Genomic DNA, 19,023 nt, shown 5'->3' on the forward strand with positions numbered 1-19,023 from the left:
CCTATCAGTGATTAATTATTATTGCATTGTACTGATTTTAAGCTAAAAATCATTTTTTTCAATTGGTCGTTTTTAAAAATATGGAGCTCTTTTTTCTGTAGATAGCTGACATGCTCTAGTAGCAGCCACTGGATTTTCTCTCTTTTCCATCAGTTGGGGAGCTGACAGGCTCCTGATCTCTGCTCTCTGACATAAACACTCACTATAGCTCAGTTCTTATCTTACTGATAAGAATGCAGCTTAAAAAAGTGTTTATGACCTCGTAGTAGTTTAAATATACAGTTTATTAGATAATCGGCACAAAGTGAAAGTGAAAGTACCAGTCACACAGTTAGAAAAACAGTTAACCCTTTGTGACAGAACGGCTCACTATTTTTAATAAAGGTCAATTGAAAATATGATTTTTAGCCAATAATTTGTAAATTGCAAAAATTGCCTCCGAAGATGTACATAGCCTTTAACTACTGAGTTCTAAGATATTATTTTATTGTTTCTCCCAGCCCAGATCCTAGTGGCTGCATGTGGAAGGGATTATTGCCTCTTTATATCTAGAAATATTGACAGATTATTTACCATTTATACAGTATATCCTTTAAGCCTTAAACCCCTTAAGTAGAGCTTGAAGGGTGTTGCCACACCTCAAACATTGGTGGCATATCGCTAGGATATACCACCAATGTCAGATACTGTAGGTGCAGTCCTTTGGGACGCGCATCTATCTCTAGAACAAGAGCACACCACCCATGCGCAGCCGCCCTTGATTCATTTTTATGAAGGTTCCAAAAATAGCAGAACGCGTTTCCCAGCTATTTTCAGCACTCTCATCAAAATGAATGGACGGCGGCTGTGCATGCATGGTGCGCCCTCCATCACTTTGAGCTCTCCATTCTCCAGATAGGTGCAGGTCCCAGAGGTGAAACAATCCCTTTAATGTATGAAAGGCATTGTACAAGAAAAGTGGAGTGTTTTGGGATGTTATGTTGGTGGAATAGTTTTTGTGGCAAATTTAGGAAGCATTTGCGACAATAATAAATGAGATTAGACTTTCCACCGAAAAATCATTAGGACAGTGATTGGTAAATTTGGCACAAAAAATGGCTTACAAAATCAGGCACTCCAAAAAAGTGACTTCAAGTATTACTCTCATAATACATTACCCCCTTAGCTTCTAAACACCACTTACTCCTTAGGCTACTTTCACACTTGCGTTGTAATTTCCCGGTATTGAGATCCGGCACAGGATCTCAATACTGAAAAAAAAAGTTTCCATTTTGTCCTCATGCATTCTGAATTGTAAGAGATCAGTTCAGGATGCATCAGGATGTCTTCCGTTCCATCAGCATTCTATTTTGTGAGAGGGAGTAAATGAGAGGGAAAGGGGAAAGATAGGCTGAAAATTTATGCAAAAAAAAAACGATAACACTAAATACCCTTCTAAGGGTGGATTTACACGGCAAATTATTGGGAGATGAACGTATAAGAACACTCATTCCCAATAATCTGCCTGTGTAAAGGTGCCGCAGATCACCCAATGAAGGAACGGAATGCTTGTTCATCAGGTGAATCATTCTCACTGTTAAATCATCATTTCTGGACAGGAGATCGTCTGCCCAGAAACAATTAATCTGTATGAGGATGAACGATAGTAGTCATTGCTCCTTCTCATACAGTGGACAGGATGTAAATGCAGCTCTTCACTTCTACTGACAAAACTGGCACATCTGAATACACTCTTGGGTCTTATGTATGTATAGATGTATGCATGTATTTATTTATTTAATTAATTTCATTATTTACGTGGACCCATTTCAAGAAGCAAAAAATATCTAAACCGTTTTTATACTGTGGGTAGTAAGTAGAGATGAGCGAAGTCTTGAAAAATCTGATGTGGCAAATTTGCCGAAGTTTGCCAAGAAATTCAATTCATTACAAATTGATTAGTCGCAAATCGCTAAAAATCAGGTATACCCGTACGTCACGGTAGCTGAGGGAATGTATGGAGCGGGCTCATGCAGTGAGCCCGGCCGCAATGATAGGGAATGACGACCCCACCAAACTCAGTCATTTAACCCCTCAGATTCCGCGATCAACACTGAGGTAAGGCAGAGGGATGCTGCTCCCTCTACCTTCCTATTGAGGCCCCCGCAGTGAAATCACAGGGCTTGGATCAGTTACCATGGCAGCCTGGACGCTTTTGAAGCATCCCATAGCTGCCATGGTAACCTCCCTGCGGCTCTGTGCACGAGGCACAGCTCAGCAAGGGCACATCAAAATGCTATTCACCCTAATATATCTCTATTAGGGTGAAGAGGACAAGAAACAGGTTCTAGGGGGTTAAAGGTTGTCACTGTAAAAGTAAAAAAAAAAGTAAATATGAAAAGATATGTAAAAAGCCTTTCCCAATTTTACATATACAAATATTTTTTTGTCACCTCTACCCCCTCCAAAAATTTAATAACAGTGATACGTGCCACAAAAATGGTACCAATAAAATCTATATTTCATCCTGCAAAAAACAAGCCCTCATATATCTCTGTAGACTGAAATATAAAAAGTTATGGCTGTCAGAAAATGGTGATGCAAACAAAATTTTGATTTCAAATTAGTATTTTTTTTTTTTAAGTAGTAAAACAAAAAAAATAAACTTTTGGTATCGCCTTATTGACCCGCGGAATAAGGACATTATGTCATTTTTAGCGCACAGTGAACACTGTGATGTAAAACCCCGCAAAACCTTGGCGGAATAGCATTTTTTTTTTCTATTTAGCTCCACAAAGATTTTTTTTTTCCCATTTTCCAATAACAGACATGATAAATTGATTGGTGCCCTTCAATAGTCTAACTTATTCCCCAAAAATAAGCTTTCATATGGCTATATTAATGAACAATTGAAAAATGTATGGTTATTGGAATGTTGGGAGGAAAAAATTTAAATGCAAAACCAAAAATGGGCCCTGTACTATATGCTCTGAAAACAATACAAACAATGAAGAACTTTCAAAAAACTGACTGAAAATAAATATAAAAATGTACTACTGAAAGAACATAAATAATTTTTTAACAGTGTAGACATGAATCCCTTTAAAAAAAAAAAGAATAATTTCCATATTCCAAGTGTAAAATCGAAAACTATACACATATATACTATGAACCATATGGTATTTTGCTTTGTATTACAGTTAAACAGTTAAAACCAGATGGGCTGAACATGGTGGATGGATCAAACATGGCAGGATAATCGCCATAAGGGACAGGAGCCTGAAAACTAGTAGCTGCCATATAATATGTAAATTATTGCTGTTGTGGCCTGCAATCTCCTGAAAAAGCCCCTTTTGTGTGAGAATTACATAAAGGGGCCACATGAGGCCAATAGTTAACTACTATATATATTTTACTTAATAATGAAACTTACATTTACCTCTAACCCTTGCATCCTAAAACTAAATATGAGTACCTTGTGGTGCAGCAGGTGACTGGCAGTTGGATTCAACAAACCGATAAAAGATGAGAGAAAAATGGCCATGCGGCGTTCCCAACATGACAGAAGAAGAAAGCCCACCTCCAGTTGCGAACCCATTTATCCAACCCCAACTGCTCCCTACAGGTCTGCTTTTCCTCCTTTTCCACATCATCTAATACCGGTGATTTGTTGTCAGGAAAATCCAGCTCCTCCTCTCTCTGCATCTTGCTGACTTTTCTCGACATGGAGACCGCAAAGGATGATTTGGAAGAAGTAAAGCCAGCAAAAGATAAGAATGGTCATCATTCAGTCCAGGCCCCCCTAAGGGGTACATAAAAATAATGATTTCCATATTCGAAGTGTAAAATAAAAAACAATACAAATATTTACTATGAACCGGATGGTATTTCACTTTAAAAATGTATTAGGGTTAAAACCAGATGGCCCAAACATGGTCGATGGATAAAACTTGGTCACTGGATTATTGCCATATGGGACAGGAGCCTGAAAAATAGGGGCTGCCATAAAATATGTTAGCCAAACAGGAGCCATTGCTGGTATGGGGTTTGGCTGGTTAGGTGCGTGGTACAATATGCAAATTATTGCTCCTGAAAATGCCCCTTTTGTATGAGAATTACATAAAGGGGCCACATGGGGCCAAATGTTTACCACTATATACATTTTACCTAATAAAATTAAGTTACACTTACCTCTAACCCTTGCTTCTTGAAACTACATATGAAGACTACCTCATGGTGCAGCAGGTGACTGGCAGTTGGATCCAACTAACTGATAAAAGGGAGAGAAAAACTATTGGGCATTCCTGGAGTGACAGAAGAAGAAAGCCCCCCACTTCCCCCCTAGTTGTGAACCCACTGTCACGCTCTAATGTGGGAGAGAAACCCCACACCGAACATAGGAGAAAAAAGGGAAAGGAAATAAGGTCCGAAAACTAGGGAAGGAAGATGGACACCTCCTAGGGAAGACCCTAACCAAATCCCTGACTGACTACCAGTATGAACAGACCCCAAAGGTAGGTGAGTTCATACACAGGAATACCTACAGTCCTATCTAACCCTAAAGGACCCTGGTACTAATGACAGGAATGAGACAAGCCATTCCTCCAAAAGGAAGGATGAACGGGAGTCTCCCTGAGGCCTAACACAAAACAACAACGAAATGCAACACACAGAAAAGTCAAAAAAAGTACAAGAGGGAAAGGTAACACTTAACTTCCAAGAAGCTATGGCAACACCAAGAACTCAGCTAAGATCCAAACACCAGCTATCCACAGGTCCAACTGAAGCTATAAACCGCACAGCATTGTGGGAGAAACAACTATAAATAGGGAAAGTTAAATGACCACAATAGCAACACCTGGAAGTTAAAGGTGTGGCCAGTACCAGAAACAACACAGACGCCTATTGATCCACAAGGTAAACATATCAAATCAAACCACGGGTTACCAGTCTCAAAGATCTCCTGCCACTCACTGTCGCGGGGACGTCCGTATGTCTCGGTATGACCCATTTCTCGAACCACAGCTACTCTCCTGCCAGGCAGTGGGATGACCCTTCATCTGCCATCTGCTTTTCCTCTTTTTCCACATCATCGAATATCGATGATAATGTCATCAGTAGTGTTGGTCGAGCACCAAAGTGCTTGTGTGCTCTGGTGCTTGAGTAGAACACTTTGCGATGCTCGGGTGCTCTACAGAGCACACAAGCACAATGAAAGTCCCCGAGCATTAAACCAGGCATCCCCTGCTCTGAAGAGGAAAGGGTGTCGGGACTCTAGTTCGGCTTAGGAGTCCCTGCTCTGACTCTATATATAGCTATGTCCATATATGGAGTCAGTACTTTGGGACACCCAGTGTATTTAAATCTAATTTTGCCTCTATTTATGAAAAGTTTCTGGCGGGATGTGTACTCACAACCTTCTACATTACAGCCATGAATCTTAACCACTACACTATAGAGCTGCATGGCCAGTTATATTAAAAAAAATTAAATAAATTTGACTTTTGCTGTAGTAAGTATTCCTAAACAGCAGAAGTCTCATATATATATATTTTTTTGTGACTGGCTATGCAGCTCTATAGTGTAGTGGTTAAGGTTCTTGGCTGTAAGGTAGAAGGTTGTGAGCTCAAATCCCATCAGAAACTTTTCAAAAATAGAGGCTAAATTTAATTTAAACATAGCCATAATATATGTACATATATTATTATATATTTAGAATATATAATATATTTTTGCCCGGTGGTTGTTTCATGGCGAACTTTGCTAGTTCGCGGTTCGCGGAACAGGCGAACATATGTCGATGTCCGCCAGCGCCATATTCTTTTGCATTGTGCCAAACTTTGACCCATGACACATCCATCAGGTAGGACAGGACAGGCAATTGAGACATTTCGGCACATGGACACACTCCCTACCCTATAAATAAACCCGATCTGGCCGCCATTTTATATTCAGTCTTTTGCCAGTGTAGAGAGAGGTTGCTGTGTGGAGCAGGGACAGACTGTTAGAGACACCAACGCTAGCTAATAGGGCCACAAAAGTCCTTTTAAGGATGGGTATAGGTGTGCTATCGATAGGTGTGACATACTGAGGGTGTAATATACCTATAATATACTTTCTAACATAGAAAGTATATTATAGTGCATTTCTATTGTGCAGTAGTTGTGTGCGGTTCTGTTGAGATACCGCAGCTATACAGAGGGACAAATACTATTGGTACAACTAATTGCAACTGTTGTGATATACCAGTTTCCCCCCCCAAAAAAACTGATTGAGGCAGGGGTGTGATATACCTATAATAAAATGTATATATAGTGCATGTGCAGCATTTGTGTGCGGTTCTGCTGAGATACCGCAGCTATACAGAGGGACAAACGCTAATGGAACAACTAATTGCAACTGGTGTGTTATACCAGTTGCCCCCCCCCCCCCCCCCCCCAAAAAAAACAAAAAATGATTGAGGCAGGGGTGTGATATACCTATCATATAATTTATATATAGTGGATGTGCAGCATTTGTGTGCGGTTCTGCTGAGATACCGCAGCTATACAAAGGTACAAACGCTATTGGAACAACTAATTTCAACTGGTGTGATATACCAGTTGCCCCCCCAAAAAAACTGATTGAGGCAGGGGTGTTATATACCTATAATATAATTTATATAGTGTGCATGTGCAGCATTTGTGTGAGGTTCTGCTGAGATACCACAGCTATACAGAGGGATAAACGCTATTGGAACAACTAATTGCAACTGGTGTGATATACCTGTTGCCCCCCCCCCCAACAAAAAAAATAATGCTTGAGGCAGGGGTGTGATATACCTATAATATAATTTATATATAGTGCATGTGCAGCATTTGTGTGCGGTTCTGCTGAGATACTGCAGCTATACAGAGGGACAAAGGCTACTGGAACAACTAATTTCAACTGGTGTGATATACTAGTTGCCCCCCAAAAAAACTGATTGAGGCAGGGGTGTTACATACCTATAATATAATTCATATAGAGTGCATGTGCAGCATTTGTGTGAGGTTCTGCTGAGATACCGCAGCTTTTTCAGAGGGACAAACGCTATTGGAACAACTAATTTCAACTGGTGTGATATACCAGTTGCCCCCCAAAAAAACTGATTGAGGCAGGGGTGTTATATACCTATAATATAATTTATATAGTGTGCATGTGCAGCATTTGTGTGAGTTTCTGCTGAGATACCACAGCTATACAGAGGGACAAACGCTATTGGAACAACTAATTGCAACTGGTGTGATATACCTGTTGCCCCCCCCCAAAAAAAAAAATGATTGAGGCAGGGGTGTGATTTACCTATAATATAATTTATATATAGTGCATGTGCAGCATTTGTGTGCGGTTCTGCTGAGATACTGCAGCTATACAGAGGGACAAAGGCTACTGGAACAACTAATTTCAACTGGTGTGATATACTAGTTGCCCCCCAAAAAAACTGATTGAGGCAGGGGTGTTATATACCTATAATATAATTCATATAGAGTGCATGTGCAGCATTTGTGTGAGGTTCTGCTGAGATACCGCAGCTTTTTCAGAGGGACAAACGCTATTGGAACAACTCATTTCAACTGGTGTGATATACCAGTTGCCCCCCCAAAAAAACTGATTGAGGCAGGGGGGTGATACACCTATAATATAATCTATATATAGTGCATGTGCAGCATTTGTGTGTGGTTCTGCTGATATACCGCAGCTATACAGAGGGACAACTAATTGCAACTGGTGTGATATACCTGTTGTTGCTCCAAAATAAACTGATTAAGGGGTTTAATATGCCTGCTTCTAGCAAATACTCATTAAGGGGTTCTATATACCTGCTTCCACAAATACTGCTCTTCTATAGGGACTTTGTCACAGGGTCATTTTGAAAATGACAGGCAGAGGAAGAGGCAGGCCATTCCGCAGGGGTGGTAGGGGTCGGGCAGGTGCACCAGGCCGGAGCCTAAGTGGGAAGTTGGAGAAGGTGCGTGTAATTACGTCAAAGGTGCACCAGAGTTGGTTGGTGGGTCACTCAGCCTTCCGCTTCTGCACCCTCCTCATCCTCTGTATCAGCACCCTCCTCACTCTCTGCTGTGTGCACCCCCAAAGAAACTACCACCACCACCACTATAGCCCCTCCACTCGAGTCAAAGGAATAATTTTCCCATCAATTTCCAGACCTTACCGACGCACAGCCATTCTTGGCATCGGATGAGGAAGAGGAGGTAGCAACGGCCGCCACACAGCGGTCTGACGACAGTACCCAGATCTGCCCAAGGAGGGTGGTTCCCTCTGTTGCTGCCTACTCCGAGATCTCTAATGTCAGTGTTGGTGAAGGTGAGGATGATGACGTGTCGATGGACGTCACGTGGGTGCCCACAAGAGAGGAAGAGGAGGGAAGTTCAGAGGGAGAGACAGAGCAGCAGATAGGGAGGAGAAGGAGGAGAAGCAGGCAGAACTCGCAGTGCACAGGAGGCAAAAAGCAGACTGCAAATGTATCTGGAGTGAGCCATCCACCATGCACGGTCACATCTGGCACTCCCAGGACGCCGGCACATGGCTCCGCAGTGTGGGCTTTTTTTAAGGTGTCAGCTGCTGACAATAGTGTTACCATCTGCAGCCTGTGCTGTGAATGCATAAGTAGTGGTAAGCCCAACACTCACCGAGGGATGACCGCCTTAAGAAGGCACCTGGCCTCCCATCACTGAGCATAGTGGGAGCAACACCGTCAGAACCCACAAAGCCACACTCCCGGCGCTCCACGTCCTGCCTCTTCTCCTTCTCCTCTCTCCTCCTATTTGTCCTCCGCTTCACCTTCCACCGTGCCATCGTTGCATTCATCTGGCTAAAGGCAGGCTTCCGTGGCCCAAATGTTCGAATGTAAAAAATTGATGACGCCGGATAACCCTCTTGCCCAACGGCTGTCCAAACTGCTAGCCTGCCAACTACTGCCATATCAACTGTTGGACTCGGAGGCCTTTAGAAAATTTGTGGCAATTGGCACACCGCAATGGAAGGTCCCCGGAAGGAAATATTTCTCCCAGAAGGGCATCCCAGAGCTATATGGCCATGTTCAGCGGCAAGTGAATGTATCTCTGGCACACAGTGTCGGTGCCAAGATACATCTGACCACAGACACGTGGTCTAGCAAACAAGGGCAGGGAAGGTATATAAATTTTACTGCCCACTGGGTGAACCTTCTGACGGCCATCAAGCATGTAACCCGTGGCACCCGTGTGGATTTGGTGTTACCGCCACGGATTGCATGCAGGCCTGCCTCTTCTTCTCCTCTTCCTATTCCATCCTCCGTCTCCTCCTCAGCTGACTCCTCCTTTTCCACTGCTACCGCCTCTTCTGCTGATCCTCCCAAGCTCGCCAGAACCTATTCGACGTGCCAGGTGAGACGTTGCCATGTTGTGCTGTGGCTGTTGTGCCTGGAAGCCAAGAGCCACACCGGTCCTGCACTCCTTTCAGCTCTGCGGTCACAGGCCGATCAGTGGCTAACCCCGCTCAATTTGACAGTTGGTAAAGTGGTGTGTGACAACGGTGCCAATCTGCTGAGTGCGCTGAAACAGGGCAAATTGACACACATGCCGTGCATGGCACACGTCCTGAACTTAGTCGTGCAGCCATTCGTTGCCAAATACCCCGGGGTCCATGATATCTTGCAGCAGGCCAGGTAAATCTCTGGCCATATTAGAAGATCTTACACATCCATGGCTCGCCTTGCTGACGTTCAGCGGCGACACCACTTGCCCGTCAGACGTCTGATTTGTGACTGCCCGACGCTTTGGAATGCCACCTTGTATATGCTTGATAGGCTGCTCCAGCAGAAATGTGGCATTAATGACTACCTGTACGAACTCTGTGGCAGGACAGGTTCTGGGGAGCTTGTTTTTTTTCACCGCGCCAGTAGCTGCTCATGCGCGACGCATGCAGGCTTCTGCGGCCATTTGATGAGATCATCAAACTGGTCAGTTGCAGCCAGGGCACCATCAGTGACACCGTACCTTATGCCTTCTTTCTGGATCATGCATTGCGTTGTGTCATTGATCAAGCCGTCAAGGAGCAGAAAGATAAGGAAGTCACAATGCTGAATGAATTCCCAGGGGGGGCTACTCCACCTGAGACAAGTCAGCAGGAGTCTGAAGAGGAGTCAGAGGAGGATGGTGCCTGGGGGGAGGAGGAGTAAGAGAAGCAGGCTTTAAACTTTTCTGGCATCCCTGGTGTTGTCCATGGATGGGGGAGGAGACCGAGGACAACATTCTCCTAGGCGATAAGCAGGAGCCAGGCCGCTCCTCCTCCGCTTCCAATTTAGTGCAAATGGGGGCCTACATGCTCCAGTGTTTGAAGAGGGACCCCCGTATAAAAAGCATAAAGGGCAAGGGCCAGTACTGGGTTGCAATGTACTTAGACCCCCGGTATAAACCCAAAATGGCGGACATGTTACCAGCATCACAGAGGGCTGTCAGAATGCAGCATTTCCAGACCTTGCTTCGAGAGATGCTGCATTCTGCTGTTGCCAAGCTGGCAGAGGAATTTCCACCCACAGGGAAACAGTTATGAGTATCAATCCTACAGTGCATGCAAGAAGAGGGCGGTTTGAAGATGTGTTGGTTACTTCGGATATAAGCTCATTCTTGCAGCCAACCCATCGACAGCCGTCCTCCAGTCAAGCCTCAGGGAACGCCTATACGAACAGGTGTCCGACTAGATCGAGTTAACGGCCGATGTGGACGCTCTGAGAAGTGAGGAACCCCTTGACTACTGGGTGTGCAGGCTTGACCTGTGGCACAATTTTGGAAAATGGCTTGCCCCTCGTCGAGTGTCCTGTCCGAAAGGACGTTCAGCGCAGCAGGAGGGATTGTGACAGATAAGTGCACTCGCCAGTGTGGACTACCTCGCAAAATGAATGAGGCATGGATCTCGGAGGAATTCAACACCTGTGACGACCACGTTTAATTGAATTTCCTCATGCCAGCCCAGACATACAGTACAGACCAAAAGTTTGGACACACCTTCTCATTCAAAGAGTTTTCTTTATTTTCATGACTATGACAATTGTAGATTCACACTGAAGGCATCAAAACTATGAATTGACACATGTGGAATTATATACATAACAAACAAGTGTGAAACAACTGAAAATATGTCATATTCTAGGTTCTTCAAAGTAGCCACCTTTTGCTTTAAATAACTGCTTTGCACACTCTTGGCATTCTCTTGATGAGCTTCAAGAGGTAGTCCCCTGAAATGGTTTTCACTTCGCAGGTGTGCCCTGTCAGGTTTAATAAGTGGGATTTCTTGCCTTATAAATGGGGTTGGGACCATCAGTTGCGTTGATTAGAAGTCAGGTGGATACACAGCTGATAGTCCTACTGAATAGACTGTTAGAATTGGTATTATGGCAAGAAAAAAGCAGCTAAGTAAAGAAAAACGAGTGGCCATCATTACTTTAAGAAATGAAGGTCAGTCAGTCAGCCGAAAAATTGGGAAAACTTTGAAAGTAAGGGCTATTTGACCATGAAGGAGAGTGATGGGGTGCTGCGCCAGATGACCTGGCCTCCACAGTCAGCGGACCTGAACCCAATCGAGAAGGTTTGGGGTGAGCTGGACCGCAGAGTGAAGGCAAAAGAGCCAACCAGTGCTAAGCATCTCTGGGAACTCCTTCAAGACTGTTGGAAGACCATTTCAGGGGACTACCTCTTGAAGCTCATCAAGAGAATGCCAAGAGTGTGCAAAGCAGCAATCAAAGCAAAAGGTGGCTACTTTGAAGAACCTAGAATGACATATTTTCAGTTGTTTCACACTTGTTTGTTATGTATATAATTCCACATGTGTTAATTCATAGTTTTGATGCCTTCAAAGTAATGAAAATAAAGAAAACTCTTTGAATGAGAAGGTGTGTCCAAACTTTTGGTCTGTACTGTATCTGTCACCAACCAGAACAAAGAATGGTCCCTGTCTTATGTAAATACAGCGGCATAAAAGGCCTTTTCTGTCCGGTGAATGCCTAATGTTTGGGACCTCTGAGGAATTCAACACTGGTGATGACCATGTGTTATCGAATTTCAACTATTATCATTAGTTTTTTTTTCAAAAGGGGGAATTTCGTTAGCCAGGTTTTTAATCCAATTTTATATTTTTTGTTCTTTTAAACATATATATTTGACATGTATTTGTACTGGCCTGCAGTAAAATTGATATCCAATGACCATCTAATATACCTCCGGCCACATAATCACTTGATCTTTTATGTACGGTAAATGCATAATTTTTGGGGCCTGTAATCTAACTGGCCAACAGTAAATTGTTATACGGTGACCACCTAATGTACTTCCAGCCACATTATGTTCTTTTCTGTACGATGAATGAATAATTTTTGGGGCCTGTAGTCCACTGGTCTGCAGTAAAATTTTTGATTCATTGACCGTCAAATATACCTCTGGCCACATAATCACTTGATCTTTTATGTACGGTGAATGCATAATTGTTGGGGCCTGTAATCTAACTGGCCAACAGTAAAATTGTTATACGGTGAACGCCTAAAGTACCTCCAGCCACATTATCAATTGTTCTTTTCTGTATGGTGAATGAATAATTTTTGGGGCCTGTAGTCCACTGGCCTGCATTAAAATTGATATCCATTGACCATCTAATATACCTCCAGCCACATAATCACTTGATCTTTTATGTACAGTGAATACATAATTTTTGGGGCCTGTAATCTAACTGGCCAACAGTAAAATTGTTATACGGTGACCGCCGCCTAATGTACCTCCAGCCACATTATCAATTGTTCTTTTCTGTACGGTGAATGAATAACTTTTGGGGCCTGTAGTCCACTGGCCTGAAGTAAAATGGATATCCATTAACCGCCTAATATACCTCCAGCCACATAATCACTTGATCTTTTCTGTGCGGTGAATGCCTAATTGTTGGGGCCTCTGAGGAATTTAACACCTGTGACGACCACGTGTTATCGAATGCAACCTATTATCATTTGCAGTTTATTCAAGAGGGGGGATTTCGTTAGCCATGTTTTTAATCCAATTTTATATTTTATACATATATATTTGACATGTATTTGTACTGGCCTGCAGTAAAATTGATATCCAATGATCGTTTAATATACCTCCAGCCACATAATCACTTGTTCTTTTTTGTACATTGAATGAATAGTTTTTGGGGCCTGTACTCCACTGGCCTGCTGTAAAATTTATATCCAATGACCGTCTAATATACCTCCAGCCACATAATCACTTGATCTTTTATGTACGGTGAATGCATAATTGTTGGGGCCTGTAATCTAACTGGCCAACAGTAAAATTGTTATACGGTGAACGCCTAATGTACCTCCAGCCACATTATCAATTGTTCTTTTCTGTACAGTGAATGAATAGTTTTTGGGTCCTGTAGTCCACTGGCCTGCATTAAAATTGATATCCATTGACCATCTAATATACCTCCAGCCACATAATCACTTGATCTTTTATGTACAGTGAATACATAATTTTTGGGGCCTGTAATCTAACTGACCAACAGTAAAATTGTTATACGGTGACTGCCGCCTAATGTACCTCCAGCCACATTATCAATTGTTCTTTTCTGTACGGTGAATGAATAATTTTTGGGGCCTGTAGTCCACTGGCCTGAAGTAAAATGGATATCCATTAACCGCCTAATATACCTCCAGCCACATAATCACTTGATCTTTTCTGTGCGGTGAATGGCTAATTGTTGGGGCCTCGGAGGAATTCAACACCTGTGACGACCACGTGTTATCGAATGCAACCTATTTGGGGTTTTTTCAAGAGGGGGGATTTCGTTAGCCATGTTTTTAATCCAATTTAATATTTTATACATATGTATTTGACATGTATTTGTACTGGCCTGCAGTAAAATTGATATCCAATGACCGTCTAATATACCTCCAGCCACATAATCACTTGTTCTTTTTTGTACATTGAATGAATAATTTTTTGGGCCTGTACTCCACTGGCCTGCTGTAAAATTGATATCCAATGACTTTCTAATATACCTCCAGCCACATAATCACTTGATGTTTTCTGTCCAGTGAATGCCTAATGTTTGGGGCCTGTACTCCCGTAGCTTAAAATAATTTTTTTCTAGGCTCCAGCATGGCACATTTTTGAGAGTTTCCCTTAAGACGCATAAAAATGGTGCATGATTAAAATTCATATATTTTGTGGGAATTTTTGCCATTGATCCCCCTTTGGTATGTAGTGACGATTTGAGCACTTCTTGTAAGTATTTGGTGGCTGAAAATATAACCTGAAGCTTTTTCAGGTTTGCCTGCAATTAAAGTAAAAGGGGTCCACCGCGAACCTGTGGTTCGCGAACATTTGATCGCGTTCACGTGATTGCGTTTGCGAATCGTCCCGCCGATGTTCGTCCATCACTATATATAAATATATTATGGCTAAAACATCAGTAGTAGTTTCCCACATATTATGCATTCATATTTGTCAAAAGTATGATTATATATACACTGCTCAAAAAAATAAAGGGAACACAAAAATAACACATCCTAGATCTGAATTAATTAAATATTTTTCTGAAATACTTTGTTCTTTACATAGTTGAATGTGCTGACAACAAAATCACACAAAAATAAAAAAATGGAAATCAAATTTTTTAACCCATGGAGGTCTGGATTTGGAGTCACACTCAAAATTAAAGTGGAAAAACACACTACAGGCTGATCCAACTTTGATGTAATGTCCTTAAAACAAGTCAAAATGAGGCTCAGTAGTGTGTGTGGCCTCCACGTGCCTGTATGACCTCCCTACAACGCCTGTGCATGCTCCTGATGAGGTGGCAGATGGTCTCCTGAGGGATCTTCTCCCAGACCTGGACTAAAGCATCTGCCAACTCCTGGACAGTCTGTGGTGCAACAGATGGATAGAGCGAGACATGATGTCCCAGATGTTTCAGGTCTGGGGAACGGGCGGGCCAGTCCATAGCATCAATGCCTTCGTCTTGCAGGAACTGCTGACACACTCCAGCCACATGAGGTCTAACATTGTCTTGCATTAGGAGGAACCCAGGGCCAACCGCACCAGCATATGGTCTCACAAGGGGTCTGAGGATCTCATCTCGGTACCTAATGGCAGTCAGGCTACCTCTGGCGAGCACATGGAGGGCTGTGCGGCCCTCCAAAGAAATGCCACCCCACACCATTACTGCCCCAATGGTTGCAGGGAGCAGAACATTCTCCACGGCGTCTCCAGACTCTGTCACGTCTGTCACATGTGCTCAGTGTGAACCTGCTTTCATCTGTGAAGAGCACAGGGTGCCAGTGGTGAATTTTCCAATCTTGGTGTTCTCTGGCAAATGCCAAACGTCCTGCACGGTGTTGGGCTGTAAGCAGAACCCCCACCTGTGGACATCGAGCCCTCATATCACCCTCATGGAGTCAGTTTCTGACCGTTTGAGCAGACACATGCACATTTGTGGCCTGCTGGAGGTCATTTTGCAGGGCTCTGGCAGTGCTCCTCCTGTTCCTCCTTGCACAAAGGCGGAGGTAGCGGTCCTGCTGCTGGATTGTTGCCCTCCTACGGTCTCCTCTATGTCTCCTGATGTACTGGCCTGTCTCCTGGTGGCGCCTCCATGCTCTGGACACTACGCTGACAGACACAGCAAACCTTCTTGCCACAGCTCGCATTGATGTGCCATCCTGGATAAGCTGTACTACCTGAGCCACTTGTGTGGGTTGTAGACTCCATCTCATGCTACCACTAGAGTGAAAGCACCGCCAGCATTCAAAAGTGACCAAAACATCAGCCAGGAAGCATAGGAACTGAGAAGTGGTCTGTGGTTACCACCTGCAGAACCACTCCTTTATTGGGGGTGTCTTGCTAATTGCCTATAATTTCCACCTGTTGTCTATCCCATTTGCACAACAGCATGTGAAATTGATTGTCACTCAGTGTTGCTTCCTAAGTGGACAGTTTGATTTCACAGAAGTGTGATTGACTTGGAGTTACATTGTGTTGTTTAAGTGTTCCCTTTATTTTTTTGAGCAGTGTATATATATATATATATATATATATATATATATAGAAATGGAAGTTCAAGGCAGCACTCCTCAGTATAAGATGTTAGGGTGCCAGCAGTGAAAACACCTTACCAAGGTGTGTAATGTAGATGAAGAAAGACACCGCGGCACATCCGTTTAGTGAAAAAAGTGGGACCCTTGTAATTATACATTTATTTTGTGCCATACATTTTTTACAATTACCAAAACAAATATCAAATATATAAATTTTATTTAGCCTTTATTTCTGAAATGCTCCTGTGGTATTTTAACTCACAACCTTCTACATTACAGCCAAGACCCTTAACCACTACACCATAGAGCTGCATGGCCAGTTACTTAACAAAAAATTAAAAAAATAGGAGGCTTCTGCTGTATAGGAATATTTACTAGTAAGTATTCCTATACAGCAGAAGTCTCATATTATTTTTTTTTTTAAATAACTGGCCATGCAGCTCTATAGTGTAGTGGTTAAGGTTCTTGGCTGTAATTAACTCCTTAAGGACACAGCCATATTTCACCTTAAGGACCAGGCCATTTTTTGCAAATCTGACCAGTGTCACTTTAAGTGGTGATAACTTTAAATCGCTTTGACTTATCCAGGCCATTCTGAAATTGTTTTTTCGTCACATATTGTGACACTGGTAAAATGAAGTAAAAAATTTCATTTTTATTTATAAAAAAATACCAAATTTACCAAAATGTTTGAAAAATTAGCAAGTTTCCAAGTTTCAATTTCTCTACTTCTATAATACATAGTAATACCTCCAAAAATAGTTATTACTTTACATTCCCCATATGTCTACTTCATGTTAGGATCATTTTGGGAATGACATTTTAATTTTTGGGTTCGTTACAAGGCTTAGAAGTTTAGAAGCAAATCTTGAAATTTTTAGGGACCAGTTACATAGAAACATAGAAACATAGAAACATAGAATGTGTCGGCAGATAAGAACCATTTGGCCCATCTAGTCTGCCCAATATACTAAATACTATGGATAGCCCCTGGCTTTATCTTATATGAAGGATGGCCTTATGCCTATCCCATGCATGCTTAAACTCCTCCACTGTATTTGCAGCTGCCACTTCTGCAGGAAGGCTATTCCATGCATCCACTACTCTCTCAGTAAAGTAATACTTCCTGATATTACTTTTAAACCTTTGCCCCTCTAATTTAAAACTATGTTCTCTTGTAGCAGTTTTTCTTCTTTTAAATATTCTTTCCTCTTTTACCTTGTTGATTCCCTTTATGTATTTAAAAGTTTCTATCATATCCCCTCTGTCTCGTCTTTCTTCCAATCTATACATGTTAAGGTCCTTTAATCTTTCCTGGTAAGTTTTATCCTGCAATCCATGTACCAGTTTAGTAGCTCTTCTCTGAACTCTCTCCAAAGTATCAATATCCTTCTGGAGATATGGTCTCCAGTACTGAGCACAATACTCCAAATGAGGTCTCACTAGTGCTCTGTAGAGCGGCATGAGCACCTCCCTCTTTCTACTGGTATTTCCTCTTGCTATACACCCAAGCATTCTGCTAGCATTTCCTGCTGCTCTGTGACATTGTCTGCCTACCTTTAAGTCTTCTGAAATAATGATCCCTAAATCCCTTTCCTCAGATACTGAGGAAGTCAGTTCAGGTCTGAAGTCACTTTGTGAGGCTTACATAATAGAAACCACCCAAAAATGACCCCATTGTAGAAACTACACCCCTAAAGGTATTTAAAACTGATTTTACAAACTTCGTTAACCCTTTAGGTGTTCCACAAGAGTTAATGGCAAATGGAGATAAAATTTCATAATTTTGATTTTTTGGGCAAATTTTCCATTTTAATCTATTTTTTGCTATAACAAAGCAAGGGTTAACAGCCAAACAAAATGCTATATGTATTGCACCGATTCTGTAGTTTACAGAAACACCCCATATGTGGCCGTAAACTACTGTACGGGCACACGGTAGGGCGTAGAGGGAAAGGTGCGCCGTGTGGTTTTTGGAAGGCAGATTTTGCTGAACTGGTTTATTTACACCATGTCCCATTTAAAGCCCCCCTGATGCACCTCTATAGTAGAAACTCCATAAAAGTGACCCCATCTAAGAAACTACACCCCTCAAGGTATTCAAAACTGATGTTACAATTTTTTTTAACCCTTTAGGTGTTGCACAAGAGTTATTGGCAAATGGAGATGAAATTTGGGAATTTCAATTTTTGGGCAAATTTTCCATTTTAATCCATTTTTTCCAGTAACAAAGCAAGGGTTAACAGCCAAACAAAATGCTAAATTTATTGCCCCGATTCTGTAGTTTTAAGAAACACCCCATATGTGTCCGTAAACTATTGTACAGGCACACGGCCATAAACTGTTGAGGAACACCTAAAGGGTTAATAAAGTTTGTAAAATCAGTTTTGAATACCTTGAGGGGTGTAGTTTCTTAGATGGGGTCACTTTTATGGAGTTTCTACTCTAGGGGTGCATCAGGGGGGCTTCAAATGGGACATGCTTCCACCTTGCTGTCTCACAGGCATGCTTTCACCCTACTTTCCCATGGGCACTCTTCCACCCTGCTGTCTCTCAGGCACGCTTCTACCCTGCTGTCTGTCAGGCACTGTTCCACCTTGCTGTCTCATGGGCACGCTGCCACCCTTGCCCCGTAATGATGACGATGCCTCTTCTGCACCTGGCTCCCACATGCGATTGGCTGCATCATCATCTACATATGTTTGCAAGTCACTTGTGTCACCCTAATGTTTTGCGCATGTTCCTGAACTCTTGCAACATGTGCTTCTCCCATCATCGGTAGTTGCATGCCTAAAGGAATCCGGAGCGGACCTCTCCTTCAAGTCTGTGCTGGCCTGTAACTGTTGACTATCCCCACAAAGCAGTGGCAAACATTACTTGGCTAACAGACGGAGCAGCAAAAGCAAGAGGCAGGTTCAGGACAGAATGAGTGCATTATAAAGAGTGAGTCAACCATTCCAGTA

The sequence above is a fragment of the Bufo bufo genome, chromosome 3 (assembly GCF_905171765.1).
Source record: "Bufo bufo chromosome 3, aBufBuf1.1, whole genome shotgun sequence".
Classification (NCBI taxonomy): Eukaryota; Metazoa; Chordata; class Amphibia; order Anura; family Bufonidae; genus Bufo; species Bufo bufo.